Here is a 15463-nt window from a genome sequence, read left to right as displayed (position 1 = left end):
AAACCCCCCCCCCCCCCCTCAAAAACAAACAAAACAAAAAAACAAATCCAACCACCTCCATTAGATTGCTTTTTAAAAAGGAATTATTTCTGTCAACATTAGATTTCATAAAAGCTTGTTTGGAGAAGGGGAGAATCTAAATTTTAGGCTAAATCTGAGCTGACCATGTTTTACATTCAATCAAGTTTAGCATGTCTTTTTGTGATTGATTCTTTTTTTTTTTTTTTTTAAATTGGCATGAACTTGGGAACGCTGAAAATGAAGGGCTTTTATAGCATTGAATGGAGCCGACAATGGTAGCAGAATGAGATGTTAAATCTTCCCTCACACAGTTCTGATAATGCACCTCAATCTTTCACCACAACTAGGGCTGGCTGGAAAAAACAACAACTCCGTTTTGCAAACAAATTTTCAGGTTTTAAAATGTATTTCTGTTCCAATCCAGCACAAACACAAAACCTTTCGAATTTTAGAACAAACGAGAGTGAGACGCCCCAGAATAGCCAATAGCCTGTTAGCACACTGACTTGGGATGTGGGAGACCCTGCCCAAGTCCCTAGTCTGCCATGAAATAGTATTTTTCAATAGGAAAAGTTTCACATTTTTTTGGACCAGCTCTTTCCACAACCCTATCTATTCCAGTGCTGGGCTCCTGAAAAACTCTGGACCAGCTCCTAAAGCAGAGACCAAACTCAGCTAAACCTGCTGGAGGTCACTGAATTGGTAAACAAGGGGTACTTTAACCTGGTAGTCCAGTCAAAATTGGGGTGAAGCATGGAATTCCACTCAGAGAAGTGCAGGTGCTGGCACTTCTTGCCAGTGAGAGGCCCAAGGAGGCAGTTTGGGAGCACCTACATTGTGCTGGAGATCTACATTCCAGCTGGGGAGACATCTCTGTGCTAGCTCCGCTCGAACTCGTACACTAAACACAGAGTGCGCGGGGCTAGTCCCCGCCCAGAATAGGTCTCATGTGGCTGATGGGGACGTATTGGGGCAGCTAGTCCTCCTGCCGCTCGTGCCACTGCGCCTCCATTCTATTTTTAGTTCTGATCGAGTAGTGCAGGCGTCTCTCCTCTCCCCAGGCTGGAATTCACACCTCCAACTTGAAGTTTAGACATACCCCATTGACAAGAGAGAGAGATCTCACAGCTGCAGTTCACCCTGAACAGTAACAGTAGTACAGTGCCATTTGAAATGCTCCTCCCGTTTTCAGATATTGGCTGTGAAGTGAAGTGCACAGGTTGGAGAATGAAATAGGAGATCATATTAGAGATGAGCCTGAATCGGAGTCTAGGATCTGAAAATCCAGGAACTTTGTTGAGAGGTTTGGAACCAGATCCAAACACCGCACTTTAGTAGAATTGCTAACTAGAATTTTTCAGTTATGTAACAACTTCATCCTATACAACCTATTACTGAACTGCAGCCACCACAGAGATGCAGGGTGGCAGCTGTTCTGACTCAGAGCTCTTAGTGGGAGAGGAATTTGCCCAGGACATTGGAGGAGAACCCTATTCTTATGGGCTGTCTGATCACCATGCACAGCAGATGGACCTAAGGTTCTCAGGCCTCACCAGAAAAGACACTGAATGTAGCTCTTCATCCTGGAAAGGCTGTAAGTCTGACTGCAGCATGTTGGCCTCGGGGAGTCTATGTATTTCAAACCGGACACTGTAAGCACTAGGCTATGCCTCCATGTTATTAAACACTGTCACCTGAACACCTGAGCATGTAGAACAGGGCTGGAAATGTCACTAGAGATACCAAAGACTGTGGCAAGCCTGAGAACAGAGCCCAGCAGGCGGAGTTGGGACACTATTAATCTCTTCCATGTGTTTGTATAATCACAGGGTAGTGGTGAGTTAGTGAGATCTTGAACTGTCAGGTGACTGCACACGAGTGATTATTTCTAAATTAGGTCAGCCATGGCTCAGGGACCCCATTCTCTTGGGAAAGGCTCAGAAATCCTGCTAGAACTATGGCTTTGGAAAAATAAATACCGCTATCTAGCATCAGCTTCTCAAGAAGGCAGGAATATTTCCCGAAAGTCGCCCTGCAAGAATAAGAGTCTTTGTGCTCTCAGGACACACTGGGTTAATACTGGCCGAGGAATGTCCAAGGATCAGATTGTCACATGCTCAGTGCCCAGCACCAGTCGGGGCTATATTGTCAAGAGAGCTCAGCTCCTAGTTAGGCACCTAACCAGGGCCAGATTTTAGAAGTGCTCAGTGCCCAGTGTGGCCGTTCAGTCTGAGTCCTAAACAAGAGCCAGTGTGAACATCAGGAAATGTTCTTGCCTTCTTGAGACGCTGATGCTAGAGATCAGTGTTTATTTTTCCAAATAATTCCAATTTCCAAATGTTTACTTTTCCGTAGTTCTAACAGGATTTTTGAGTCCTTTCATAGGGAATGGGGGTCCCTGAGCCACGGCTGACCTAATTTAGAAATAATCACACGTGTGCAGTCACCTGACAGTTTGAGATCTCACCGACTCCTCGCTACACTGCAATCCAGCCCTGAGCTCTTTGGAAAAAATGTGACCCGCACTGAGCCCATGCACAGGGCAGCTGGGGGAGAAAAGCCAAAGGTGACTGAGCCACTTTCATACCTCCCTTGACCCTTGTCTGGCTGGGGGAAGAAGGGGGGCCCCCGCAAAGCAGCCCCCAGCACAAGTTAGGGCTGCTCTAACCTACACTAGTTAAACTAATCCCTAAAGGATTGTTCTGCTGGCCAGGTGTACCCATTCTGGTCCTGCCTCTCTCTCACCCTTTCCTTACCCCCTACTCTGGGGTAATGGAGACAGGACAGTCTAACAAAGCCAGCAATGCTGACTTTATTCTAGTCCAGGTTTTGCTCATGCCTGTGGAATCCTCATCAACCTCTTTGGGCTGGTTTCAGATCCCTTTGCACTGCTCTGCATATATGACCCCTGTTATATTTTCTGCTCTTTGCACCACTCAGTTCATGCTACTACATCTCTTCTCTGCCCACCCTTTCGCTCTAGGTTAACAGGTGCTATACTCCTTATAGCTATTGCCTTGTTACATCACTGTACATCTTATAAAGATTGGACCTGTGATTGTGTTTAATAATGAATGTGCTTCAGACATTCATGCAGATCTTCTCTCGATTCTCCACCTGTCTCCTTGTCTTAATGCCCCTGCTCATAATGTTGGCACTGTTGGCTCAAGAACCTTTCATGAATAGCCTGGAACAGCTTATCTGCCACCCACTGTCTTTATCCAAATCTCATCCATAAACGCATCTTCTCACTTGTGTCTTAAATTCTTCCCCCCCCCTCTGCTGTTATTCTTTGTTTCACTTAAGCTGTATTATTAATCTCTGTACAGCTGTTCAGAGGATGCAATTTGTATGAAGGGCACTAGGCAAAATAAAGCTTGTTTGATTGTTCTGCTTAAGTTAAAGAAATAAGAGTGAAATGAAAAATGCTCATTATCTGGACTTTAAAAATAAAATTAGCAAATGGTGCAAAGCCACTGGGAAGAGCACGAAGCTAACTGGCTGATGTGAGCAACCCCCATGGAAGGTGGTGCCATGGTCAGCAATGGGATTGAACCCTATTAATTATTTGGGGTCACGCTCTATATGCACACCACACACACAGTAGGATCTGCAGACTCCAACTCTTGGGTGGTCTCTAATCCTCCCCTACTCTCAGGGTTTCAGAGCACAGGCTCCAGCCTGAGCCCTAATGTCCACACTGTTACTCTTAGCCTCACAGCCTGAGCCCCAAAAGCCAGAGTCAATTGACCCAGGCTTTGAGACACAGAGCCTCGGGTTTTTCTTTGCAGCGTAGACACACCCTTGAACTCACAAGTGTAGAGGTACTCATTTGGGTAAGTGTTTGCAGGATCAGGGCTTCCAACTGTAAATACCTTAAGTCAGTGTCCAGGTTTATTTATGTACAAGCTAGTGGCACTTTAGGAATAATAATTATATTGCTTACTCCAATACTCATTGAAGACAGTTGGACTTTTTCCATTGCCTTCACTGGGAATTGGATTATGTCCATGATGAAAGTTTGTGCACTGACTCTTAGCTGGAACCACAGGAATGCAACATCACAACAATGTTTAAAATTCAGCGTCGCAGAACTAAGCAATTCCACTAAAGTTTCACCTTTCAGAAGCATCGCCAACTACTGAAGCAAAAGGGAGTTTGATTCCCTAGCAGTGACCTTTAACTAATTTCTCCAACACGGGTCTGTTTTTTTGGCTGGGTGGAGACTGGGACCAGCTCTGTAATTAACACCTCTTGCAACACATTTTAAACCCTGGAAGTCATGCCCTGCCACCACCCCCAGAACAGAATGCTGTGACAAATGCTCAGCCTCCATTTAAAATCATCATAATTAGCATGCGCTGAGCATCTCCTGGAGGCATGCGGTCCCAACAAAACCCTTTATTATTATTTTTTAAAATGACTCATCAGCTCAAGGAGTTTCAGAGCAACATCAACAAAGCTAGAAGTCAGTGCTCCCCCAGTGACTCACTCAGTGAACATTAAATTGCCAACTGCACTTTTGAAGTAATAGTTAGACCATCCTAACAAACAGCAGCTCCAGAGCAGCCAAGTGGAGACACCACAGACCTGAAATGCTGAGGCTGAATCAGGCTCTACTATAAACATGACCATTCACAGAGGATGCAAAACAGAAAGTCCTTTTGTTTTAAGGGACTAGAAATGTGGCAGGCTGGAGGCTGCATGTTCTTCCCAGCAAGGATGGATTTGCTATGCCTGGGACAATGTCAGCGGTGAGTTATGGGGGAGGATTGGGGGCTGACAGTGCAATCAGGCTTCCAAGAGGGAATACAGGGAACCTCTATGAAGAGTGTTAGAAGGGGAGAGGTCTCTGAGAAAATGGGGTTCTCTGCCTAGCAGTTTCAGGGCTGCAAGTAACAAACTGGGAAGGGGGGCGTGTTTCTGGGTTGCATAAAGCCCTTCAGGTTTGTTTCTCTGGATAAAACCACTGAAATCTAAAATTCTCAAGAGGAAAACCAGGAAGAAGAAACTTGCTGACAATGTCTGTCCATAGCTGAGCCAGTGGCCCACTCTGCCAGCTTACATAGAACATAAGAAGGTCAGAAGAGATAGATGGAAATGTCTTAAAGGATACATTGTATCCTCCTGCATAGGCAAGACACAGTCCCCTGACATGTCAGAAATTAAATGGTGTGATTGATTTTAGTAGAAGGCCAACAGATACTTTGAAATATGCTCAAAGTGTCATTGGGGACCTGGACTGACACCTTGCCATCTACCTCAAGTCAGGGGTGGCACAGTTTTCTCCCCATCCTGCTCCTGGGGCAGCACAGCTATGACTCAGAAAGTGGAGCTGCTCTGGATTTACACTGGTGTGAGAGCAGAACTAGCCCTAAATCTCAAAGCAAAATGCAGTGGAAATGGATGAGATTCTCCAGGTTTTGTGAAACTCCTCTCTCCAGGCTTGATGCCAAGCCCTGTATGAGCCCTCTGTTCACTCAGAACGAGGCCCAGGCTCATGATCCATAGCAGATCTCTAGGCAAAACTTTGAGTTGTAATGAAACCCCAAATCAACTGGCCTACCAACCACACCCCATGTCATTTGGGGTTTTGCTGGACCTCTAATAAAAACCAAGGGCCTGACCCCCCCAGCTGACATAAATCAGTGCATTGATTCAAATGGAGCTATGCTGATTAAACAGCAGCTGAGGTTCTGGCCTCAAGTTTACAAGAACTAGACAAACAAGCAGCCAGTTCTGTATAATTGACTGTCTGGTTTCTTTCTTCCTCCGGAGTTTCTTAGGGGTAAAATTCACATTTGTGAGCAACATCAAAACTGAAGGAGGCAGCAAACATACATGAGGTGAAAAATTCTTGCTGTCCAACGAGGGACAATTAATGCATTGATCCCATGTGTGATTTGTCTCCCACTTCTCTCATTTGAGAAAAACAGGACCTCCTTTAGACTGATTCAACAGTCCCATTCCCTATTTCCGAACTGGGGCTGTAAACTGCTAGTCGGTCCTCCAACCTTTTTGTGGGCTCAGCCACTAGAGGGGGACATCCTTCTCCCCTATACACAAAATATACACTCATATACACAAAAGCCAAAGTGTCAGAGGGACAGAATCAAACTGCAAAGTGTCCTGTGCACATTGGAGCAATGAGTGGAGAAAGAATGGAGATTTGGTCCTTAAAATAAAAAAAAAAAAAAAAAGAGTCCTATGTTCAGTGCAAGCACTGCTACAAAATGGAGTGGATAAAACCAGCATCCACCCCATCACATCAAGAATTAGTTTATTCTCATCTGTCCAGTACTGTCCTAACTATATATGTTCGGTTGGCCCAGCACCATGGTGGTTTCAGGGACAGTGTGGCTTTAGAACTGGTGAGCTGAGATGGAGGCAACTTGATTTTAAGACTCTGTCCACAATACGAAAACAATGTAGAACAGACACACCAAGTAACCACTCGACTGATTTATGAAGATGATGCTGATATGGAGATTATTGCAGAAGCTACTGTAAAATGAGAAAAGGAAGAAAGAGAAAGATCAAAGAGAAATGCAAGTTCTGATCATACTTTTATGAAAGCTCTCCAAGTAGGGGCAGTCAAGACTAAATGTAAGCACATCACTTGAACAAGCTCTCGGAATGAGGGGATTGTGTTGAAAGTGACAGCAGGAATGGTCTGAGAAATATACGTTGTTTGCTGTCAAGCAGGCAGCTTCTTTTGTCTAACAGTAACCAAGGGGTTATCTCTATATTATTTTTAGATATGCTGCTTTCAAGAGTTGAGCTGGTCGCTGCACTAATCGATATGGAAAAGATGACAAGTAGGGCTAATGGAGACAGGCTGAACCAAAAACCCAGCTCCCAAGTCTCCCAAATGTAGGTTTGTTTGAAATTTCAACAGGGGTCCTGAGCTGGATCTAAAAATGTTGTGCCTTGGTCTCCCCTAAAATTATAAGGTTAGATAAAATATAATGATAAATATCAAAAGATAACGTCTGTGGATTCTGACTCATCCTCTGCTCTCCCCCTTCAAATACCTCTCAGCCACTTTTAAAGCACTTTTAAAGCACATAAGTAGGGGGGTACCAGGGTATATCTACACTACAACACACCACCTGTGGCAGGCCCAGATCAGCTGACTCAGGTTCACGAGTCAGACTGTGGGACTAAAAAACTGCAGTATAGATGTTTTGGCTTAGGCTGGAGCCCAGGTTCTGGAATCCTTCCCTCTTACAGGGTCCCAGAGCCCAGATTCCAGACTAAGCCTGAACTTCTGCACCTCAATTTTTATAGCCTCGAAGCCCCGTGAGCCCGAGACAGCTGACACATGCCCACCACAGATGTGTTATTGCAGCATAGACATACCCCCAGATTCTTCAAGCATCGTTGGAAGGGTCAGATCTAGCACAATGATGAGGGCAGATGTTATTTGCCACACAGGCCTGAAGTGTTAGACAGCACCAAAGCAGTTGATGGGCAAATCATTTGAACAATTCTTGACGAGTTTTTAGTCACAGCTTCTACAAACCATCATGCTGTTACTTTTGACAGATGAGTCTTCAAACAACTGAAACATCACGGCATCCTTCCCATGCTGAGTGATCAAACAATTTTGCTGTGCATAGAAATGTTTGTTGTAAACAGCTCCAGTTTATTGAGAATGTGTTAAAAAGCACTTACAAGCTACACAGATCATCATCAAGGAGCATCTCCACCCTAAATCTAACCCTCCTTTAATAGGATTAGATTCTATGTAATTTAAGCATCCTAAATGTCAGAGAATATTAAAGCAAGGCAAATAATATGAATAAACTTTGGTGGGATATATTTCTAGTGTGTTTGTGTCACAATTAATAGGCTAAACTGTACTTCTGACCCTTCATGGTCTCTCCAAGTGCACCGCCCCCAGGCCTCTCTAGCAGTCACCTCTCTCTTGGATGGAATCACATGATCCTCCATCTCTCAGACTGGATTATGGATTTGTGTGCAGACACTGCTATTCTGTTCCCACTGAGAGCAATGACAGCCTCCTTAAAACCCCGTATTATATATTTAGAACAGAAGTATTTCAGAAAAAGATCGTAAACAATAAAGCAGTCTATATGTACACTTGCCTGCCAGGTATCTACCCATCTGTCACATGGAGATTCTAAGAGACTGGAGAGTTAGCCTTTGCAGTAAGTTCCTCTCTTTGTATCAGCTTGGCTTCCTGTCAGAGCTGACTAACAACACCTTTGACAGCCCCTGGCATCTCACCCCCATCATAGGAATTTAGACAGGTTACAGATGGTGTAACTTAAATCAGTGGCACCAACTCAGATGTTGGGGGGTGAGGGGAAGGGAAGAGGGGGACAGCAAATGTTTCCAATTGTGATTTAAATATACAATAAAAACATAGCCAGGCTGACCCCACCCCACCCAGAGCACACCTCCCCCACTGTTTGGCAGGACATGGGGAGACCTTCCGGAGACCCCCACCACAGCAGGGAAGCAGGGACTGGTGCAGACACCCCCACTATTTGTCTTGGGGGAGGAGGGGAAAATAAGTCCCAAGAAGGAGGGATGCCTCACCCATCCACTGAGCTTAGGGGGTATTTTGAGGTTCCTACCCCTCACGCAGTCATCATTAACTGGAATGGTTGGCATGAACCCCCTGGCATGGGGAGAGGGCTTCCTGCGCTAGTATCTGCCTGAGGGCGAGGCACCACTGGTGTCGGAGGCGGGACTACACAGTTCCCTCTGCCACTGCTTAGGTGGGAAGGGGGAGAAACAACATGGCAGTGGGGCAGAATCTCTGGGTCGTGTGACCTGGATAAGCCACAGAGCCACTCCCATTCAAGAGCATTCACACAGCCTCAGATTTGGGTGGGCCTTTGTGCTAATGGGATGTGTTGTGGCCTAACCCGGCCCAGCTGTGGCTATGCCCCTGCTTTGAGCAAGTGCAAAAAGCTTGCCCCTTCAGTTCCACTTCATTGGTGCTCCTGACTTAGGCTCCCTTATACTAACCAAGGGCTTTTCTAAGCGACAGAGCCTTTGCAGATACAGCTATGCCAGCTGGTGGAGCTACGCCTGCTGGAGATGCAGTGTACATTACGGAGAACTCCTGCTGACAACACTAGCTAGGGTGACAAAAATACTCATTTGTACGCATGGATTCTTTGACACTGGGGGTTTTGCAGACGTAATTATGTAGGCTAGGTGTATTTCTCTCTCACACTCACTCACACACACACACAAAAACTTTGCAGGGCAGACTATTCCTATGACTCCCTTGGGTCCCCTGAGTGTTAGGAGTCTGAGCAAGTGCAAGCTAGCAAAATTCTATTCTCATGTACACCAGCGTAAACCTTATCTCCATCGACTACAATAGAGTTACCCAAATAAATAGAGCCATAATTACACTTGGGGGGGGGGGGAGTCTAACACACACCACTTTCCACATAACAGCGGAATTTGGCCAACTAATTTTATACCAGCTGTTACATATACAATTCTCAGTCTAATATAACTTTGTAGTCCAGGCCCATTATCAACGGACAGCCATGTAAAGGAGGTTGAGTACTTGAAGTATTCCAAGCTCAGGACAGAAGTTCAGTAACATGCATATTAACAGACTTTCATTTTAAAACTACTAGGAAAAGAGACATTTCTGTCTAGAATGACTGACACCGTGTGGCTTTTTAATCTCTAATTCAAACAGATTTATTAAGACGTTCTCTCATAATCACGGTTATACGAGTGGAAAACAAAAAACTGGAGCTTTGCACGGTGAGCCATAGTAGAGACCAGTTCTTTGAAAATCTTTGATTTCAGACTGGGAGGTGTGGCATGCTCCTTCCCAAAGGATGCATTTGGTTTGAATGTTTGGTGTGAATCTGATGCCTGTTGAAGCAGGGAACGGATTACACAGGCTTATGCTGGGGATAATGCAGATAGCTGCTGTGTACAGCTACCTCGGAGTATGTACTGCAGCTGTCCAGCCATTCCACTTCTGGATTCCATGCACTGCTTTGCCAATGCATTTACTTCCTGACCTGTACCATGCCCACCATCAGTCTATGTAATTAGTTCCCACCATTTATAGAAGATATTAGAAAATCCCACAAATAACGTATGATCTTTTTAATCTTTAACCATCATCATGGCTACCTTTTACAACAAGCCTTTTAAAATATTCATTTGAAAACCCCTGGAGATGCCAGCAGTTGATTCACCTGTTGCTAAAGTACTGGAGAAGGGTAGCGTTAAAGCAAACAATCTGCTGCTCTCTCTTAACTGATTTTCACATCCTCTGGAAAAATCTAATTGTAAAGGACTGAACTGGAAGGAGGCTTTTGAGCCTTGTGCTCTAACTAGAGAAGCCAGGTTATTTCATGTGCTCTACATACGAGAAGAAATAATGAAAACTAATGTTAACCTCTAAGTAGAGCATCATAAGTAGCATTTCACCACATGTAGTTGTACAGCAGGTTAGATGTGCCTATTGCGCCATCTGGTGGCATCCACAAATCATATCATAGGCTGCACCTGCATTATCCTCCACCTACCTCCATGCACACACCGTGTTCGTTTATAATGCTACTCCCGATAGGTTACCTGGACTTGATGCCATAGAAAACATCCCCAGTTCTGCCATCCAATATTTTCTCTCTTCTCCTGCTCCCCCACATTCCCAAGTTATTTCACCCTGCTCTACTTTTCTCTTCACATCCAAACTTCACCCAAAGGTTGTTCAGACCACAGCTGTTGAGCCATCCTGGAGCTCTTTAAGCCCTTCCAGAAATTCTAACCACCCTTGGTCAGTTATTTCGAGCCATGTCTTTGTATAAGAGGGGAGTCTTTCACTGGCTCAAACAGATGTATAACACATGCCTGGCCAGGTGGGGTAACAGGGTTATCACTGAGAATCAGCACTTGGATTCCACCTGAGAGTTCCTAGTGCAGCAGGGCAGCTTAGCATCTCTCCATCAGCACAAAGCTGCCCATCCTAAAGCTAGCTAACCCAACCGAAGGAAGATTCCCCCAGAACCAGGAAATGCTTGGATGGCATAAATCATTCCCTCTCTGCATCCTGGTGAGCCCAAGCAGCCACTACTATTTAGATCAGCATCCACATTAATTAGTACCTGGGGACCACTCCAGGGTAGAGCAGCTCAGAATCAGGAGACCATAAAGATTACTTTAAAAAAAAAACAAAAAAAAACCCCAACTTTTCAGCCCCATTATGCCCACAACTTATATCAAGTGCTCCTCAGCCAAGCTTCAGGACACAGTCCCTAGTATTCTCAGAGGTCTATATTCATATCATACAATAAATACAGCAGAACAACAAATTCATGGCCACCTAGGACTTCAGGATTACTGTCATGTTCTACTCCATCACTTCTGTGTTCTGCAAGAGAACTTAGATCCTCCTGCTCCAGAAATATAAGCTCCATACCATTTATACTAAAGCTATTACCATATACCATTAGATTAGCTGTTAGCAATCTAGGGCCTATAAACACAGTTCTGCTCCCATTCAGGAGAGGACAGCCCCTCATTCATACACTACAGAGTTTATTCCAATATCTTTAAAACAGCAAATTGAGCATCAATATATCTGTAGAAGACATTAACCATTAAAAAGAGTTAATTTTCTCATACACTGAAAAAATTAAATGGCTCCACAATTAATATGAAGTACTCTGGGGACAGGAAATGAAAAGTCTAAGTGATGCAAGTAGCATCTGTGGGAATTCAAATTCACTTCAGTGTAATTGAGTGTGATCATCCCAAACAGAGCTAGCCAGAGTGGATCCAAAATGGACAGTGATGGTCAGATTCCCAGCTGGTGCAAATCAGTACAGACTACAGTGGACCTATGCTGATTTATGCCATCTGAGAATCTGGCCCACAATCTCCTGTCATTTAGCGCTCCGCAAGCGCTATTCCCCCATGAAAGACTATCAGCCAAGTACAGGACTAGAGACAACTTTGAAGTTGTTGTGAGCAGCATCCAGTGCTGGCATATTAGCCCCTTGACATTTGTGGTAAGGATCTCTCTTCCAGTGCTTAATTTGTAATGAAAGAGGCGCCAGGGCTCAAGCAATGTTTTTTTTACATTCATAACTGATGCAGTAAGCCTAGAGGTGCCAAGGCTATGAACTGCCAAGCCCTGGCATAAATTAAGTACTGGTTCCTGCCCATGAAAAACTTGGCAATGGCAAATCCAGTCGGAGTATCCAGCTATGAGAACAGTGCACCATACCCAAACCCCACCAGACATCTAATTCCAAATTTGGATCCAAATTCTTGCATCTTGAATTCACCATTTTTGTTCACATGCTTGTCAGTGTATCCTAGTGACTTTAAAGAGGGTTATGCTAACTCCTGGAAAGAGATTCTTCTTCAGTGAGGTCTGTGCCTAGTAGCCATTTCTGTGGGAACGAACAATTTTTGTTGCAGCAGTGTGCGCCTTCCTGAAAAATTTAACTGCATTTACACAGAACATCACTTTCCTCACTCAATGACTCATACTCTCGGCATAAATGCCTCATGCCGCCGAGGCTAAATTTAGAGAAAACCAAGATCTTCCCCCAAGAGCGTGATACTCAAATCCACTTAGTTTACTTCATGGGCATGTTTAACATGCAGTTAAGAAGCTATGATTTACCTCTGACTGACATACCACTTGTGAGGTCAAATTATCTCCAGCACAAACAAACACAACACCATTGGCTTACTCCCATGCAGAACTCGTCCGTGGCAAGGCCATCACTCTGCCTCTTATGATGTTTTCTGTTACTAAGTCATATGGTACATATATATTTTAAATAATTTTTGAGCACCCCAAAGTGCATTAGGTGCCTGTCACAGGGTACTCACTCACCATAGGTGGCACCTCCTCTTGGCTGTTCTGGGAATTAGCTCTTTCTAGTCTGATACTTCCACTTGTGTCTCCCCTGTTGTCCTCTCTTGCTCCAGGAGCTGCTGCTTCCTCTTCATGACCCAGTTCTCTAGCTAGGTCACTCTGTAGTTTCCCCTTCCAGAATATAGAGAGTCCCACTAGAGCTCCTGTCCAAACAATACCACTCCATAAGTGGCTGGTAGGAGAACCCAGGCCCATCCACTTACTATTCTAGGTTCCAGTCCAAGGACCCTACAACACACAACTAAGGTCTGCTCACTCTTCAATCTTGCTTCTCTCTCCCTAGGCTACCATCTACTTGGCTTCCAGAGGTTTTCTTCTCCACCTTTCTCTCTCTGGGTATGCTCTTTCTTCAGGGCCAAGCTCCCAAAGTTGTCTTTTTTTCCTAGATTCTCTCCTTCCCCTCTAATGTACAAAGAGCCACTAGAAACTTCCTTACTGCAATCCTCTTTCTGCTCTCAACTTACTGATGTTATACCAGTCCCTCCCCAGCTGGGGTCCACCTTCAATCAATCCTTCAGTCCCTGATTCTTCCCCAAGTACAGCCTATCAGGTTAATTATCCTAATTTACCAGGTCTGCCCTGTGTGGAGTGGCCACTTCATTACAGCACCTTATAGAAACAAGTAAAGGCAAGATCCCGTCCTCAGAGAAATTACAATCTAATGTCTCAATCCCATAATTTGATCAGTATAGGCTAACCCGTCAGGTAGAACAAGTCATAAGACTAAGACGTTAGAGCTCAAATATGCAAATACTCAGGCTCATGACTAACATACTTCATTGTTTGCAGGGAAACGCTAACTACAGATGTGAGACAACAAGTGAAGTCAGTAAACAACTGTCAGGGAAAGGGACTAGTGTGAAAAAGATTTCAATAATAAGATCAGATATTTACTCATCTAGGCCTGATCCTGAAACTGGATCTGCAGAGGTAAACTCCCATTGACTTCAATGAGCTATGCACAGGTGCAGCACAGAAACAATTGCAGAACGGGGGATGTAAGGCATGCACACATCTTTATGGCTCTATTACATTTGAAATTAATAGATACAAATTGTATTTATTTGCCACTAAGACTGAAAGATGCTAGAGCATGTTTTGTGTAATATAATTTTAGCATGACAAATAAGGTACTTAAAGAGTTCTCCAGATTGATCCCATTTTCATTCTCATTCTTTCAATTTCTTCCATTCCCTTACATATTGGCCCTAGACACCTGGGTAAAGAGCATCCTAAAAATGCTTAGATAGATAAATAGACAAGCAGGGATACAGAATGCAAAACACATAACAAGTGAAGTTGGATGTCCTCCAAGTTTTTACATTATACTTAATGTATGTACAATTGTCATGTCTTGCTTTAGTGCAGCAATTTACTGTACTATTCTTCTCTTTTCCATTCATATGGGCTGAGGGTTTTTCTTATGTTTTAAAATAAAACCAGTAAAATTGTTTTTAAAAAACTGTTCAGGTTAAGAGTTTTTGATCCATGTGCCCTCAACTTAAAAAAATCAAACACCCATCTAAAAATCCGCTAACAGTTTATTACTTACAATAAAATTTGCTAGTAGCATGGAGGAGCAGTATCTGACTGGGGCAATTCTTTCTTTTACAGCACCATCAAAATCTCTTCTCTCCTTTTCAGAGCAAATGGGTTTTGAGCCTGCACTTTCCATGCTAAACAGGAATGTGATCATAACTGAGATTCTGCATTCTTTTTCATAGCTGTTTGATTCTCTATATGTAATTGAGCCAAGATTGCATTGTTTTGAAAGTGGGGAGTAATGGATACAAGTAGGAAAGTGGATGTTTAAAAATTCAATTAGTTTGGTTATTTATAACAATTATTCCTGTGGTTAAATCAGGTCAGTTCTAAGCCCTTAATTTCTCTTTAGGTATTTTATAAGATTGTGGTTGTCCAACAGCAAAATGAGCCAAATTAAGTAATATGAAAGAGTGCAAATAGTAGAGTAGTGTCATTTGCACAGATTTTGAGGCCTAGTCTGGAAAACTGAAAATGCCCCTGGCCCTCAACACATGGACTTTTTCCTTCTCTGTTTTCTGTGAATCATTCATCAGGCGGGGAAGGAATTGCCAGATAGTGAAATAATATTTGTTACAAGGGCAATAGGTTCAGGTCCTAAACTTTCAAGTGGCTTAAGATCTGTATAGATCTGGGTTTCACAGGGCATTGGCATTACCTAGTGTACCCCATTACTTTTCTTACAAATTATCGCCATGTAATGCAAGCTTAAAACAAGGAAAGGCTTCCATACCCCCCAGATTCACGCTCAGAACTTCCCTTCTAGGCTACCCATTATGTTCCTTCTGTTCCTCTCACTTATATCTGCCCAATTATCTCATTGGCCCACTAATTACCATCCAGGTGTTTACAATCTCCCAACAGAAAGTGTATAATTGTCTCCAGCTGGGCCTGCAGCCTTCTTCAGCTTGCAGTAATTGCAGAGATAGGGGTGCTGTTAAAGTGCGCAGGCCCCCCAGTTATGCTTGGACAGTGAGAAGGGCTAGGGCC

General features: G+C 43.9%; 1 long non-coding RNA gene across 1 annotated transcript in view; it reads right to left on the bottom strand.

Moving 5' to 3' along the window:
* The window catches only part of LOC137150408 (uncharacterized), a 44438-nt gene extending 31076 nt beyond the window's left edge, over window positions 1–13362 (bottom strand). The window contains exon 1 of the long non-coding RNA XR_010918963.1: window positions 12890–13362. This is a non-coding gene — a long non-coding RNA (uncharacterized lncRNA). The remainder of the gene's footprint in view (window positions 1–12889) is intronic.
* Window positions 13363–15463: the final 2101 nt, after the last annotated feature.

Source organism: Emydura macquarii, unplaced genomic scaffold (assembly GCF_026122565.2).
Source record: "Emydura macquarii macquarii isolate MOO-44397 ecotype Brisbane River unplaced genomic scaffold, CSIRO-AGI_Emac_v2 contig_968, whole genome shotgun sequence".
Lineage (NCBI taxonomy): Eukaryota > Metazoa > Chordata > Testudines > Chelidae > Emydura > Emydura macquarii.
This window is presented reverse-complemented; position numbering and strand designations above follow the sequence as displayed.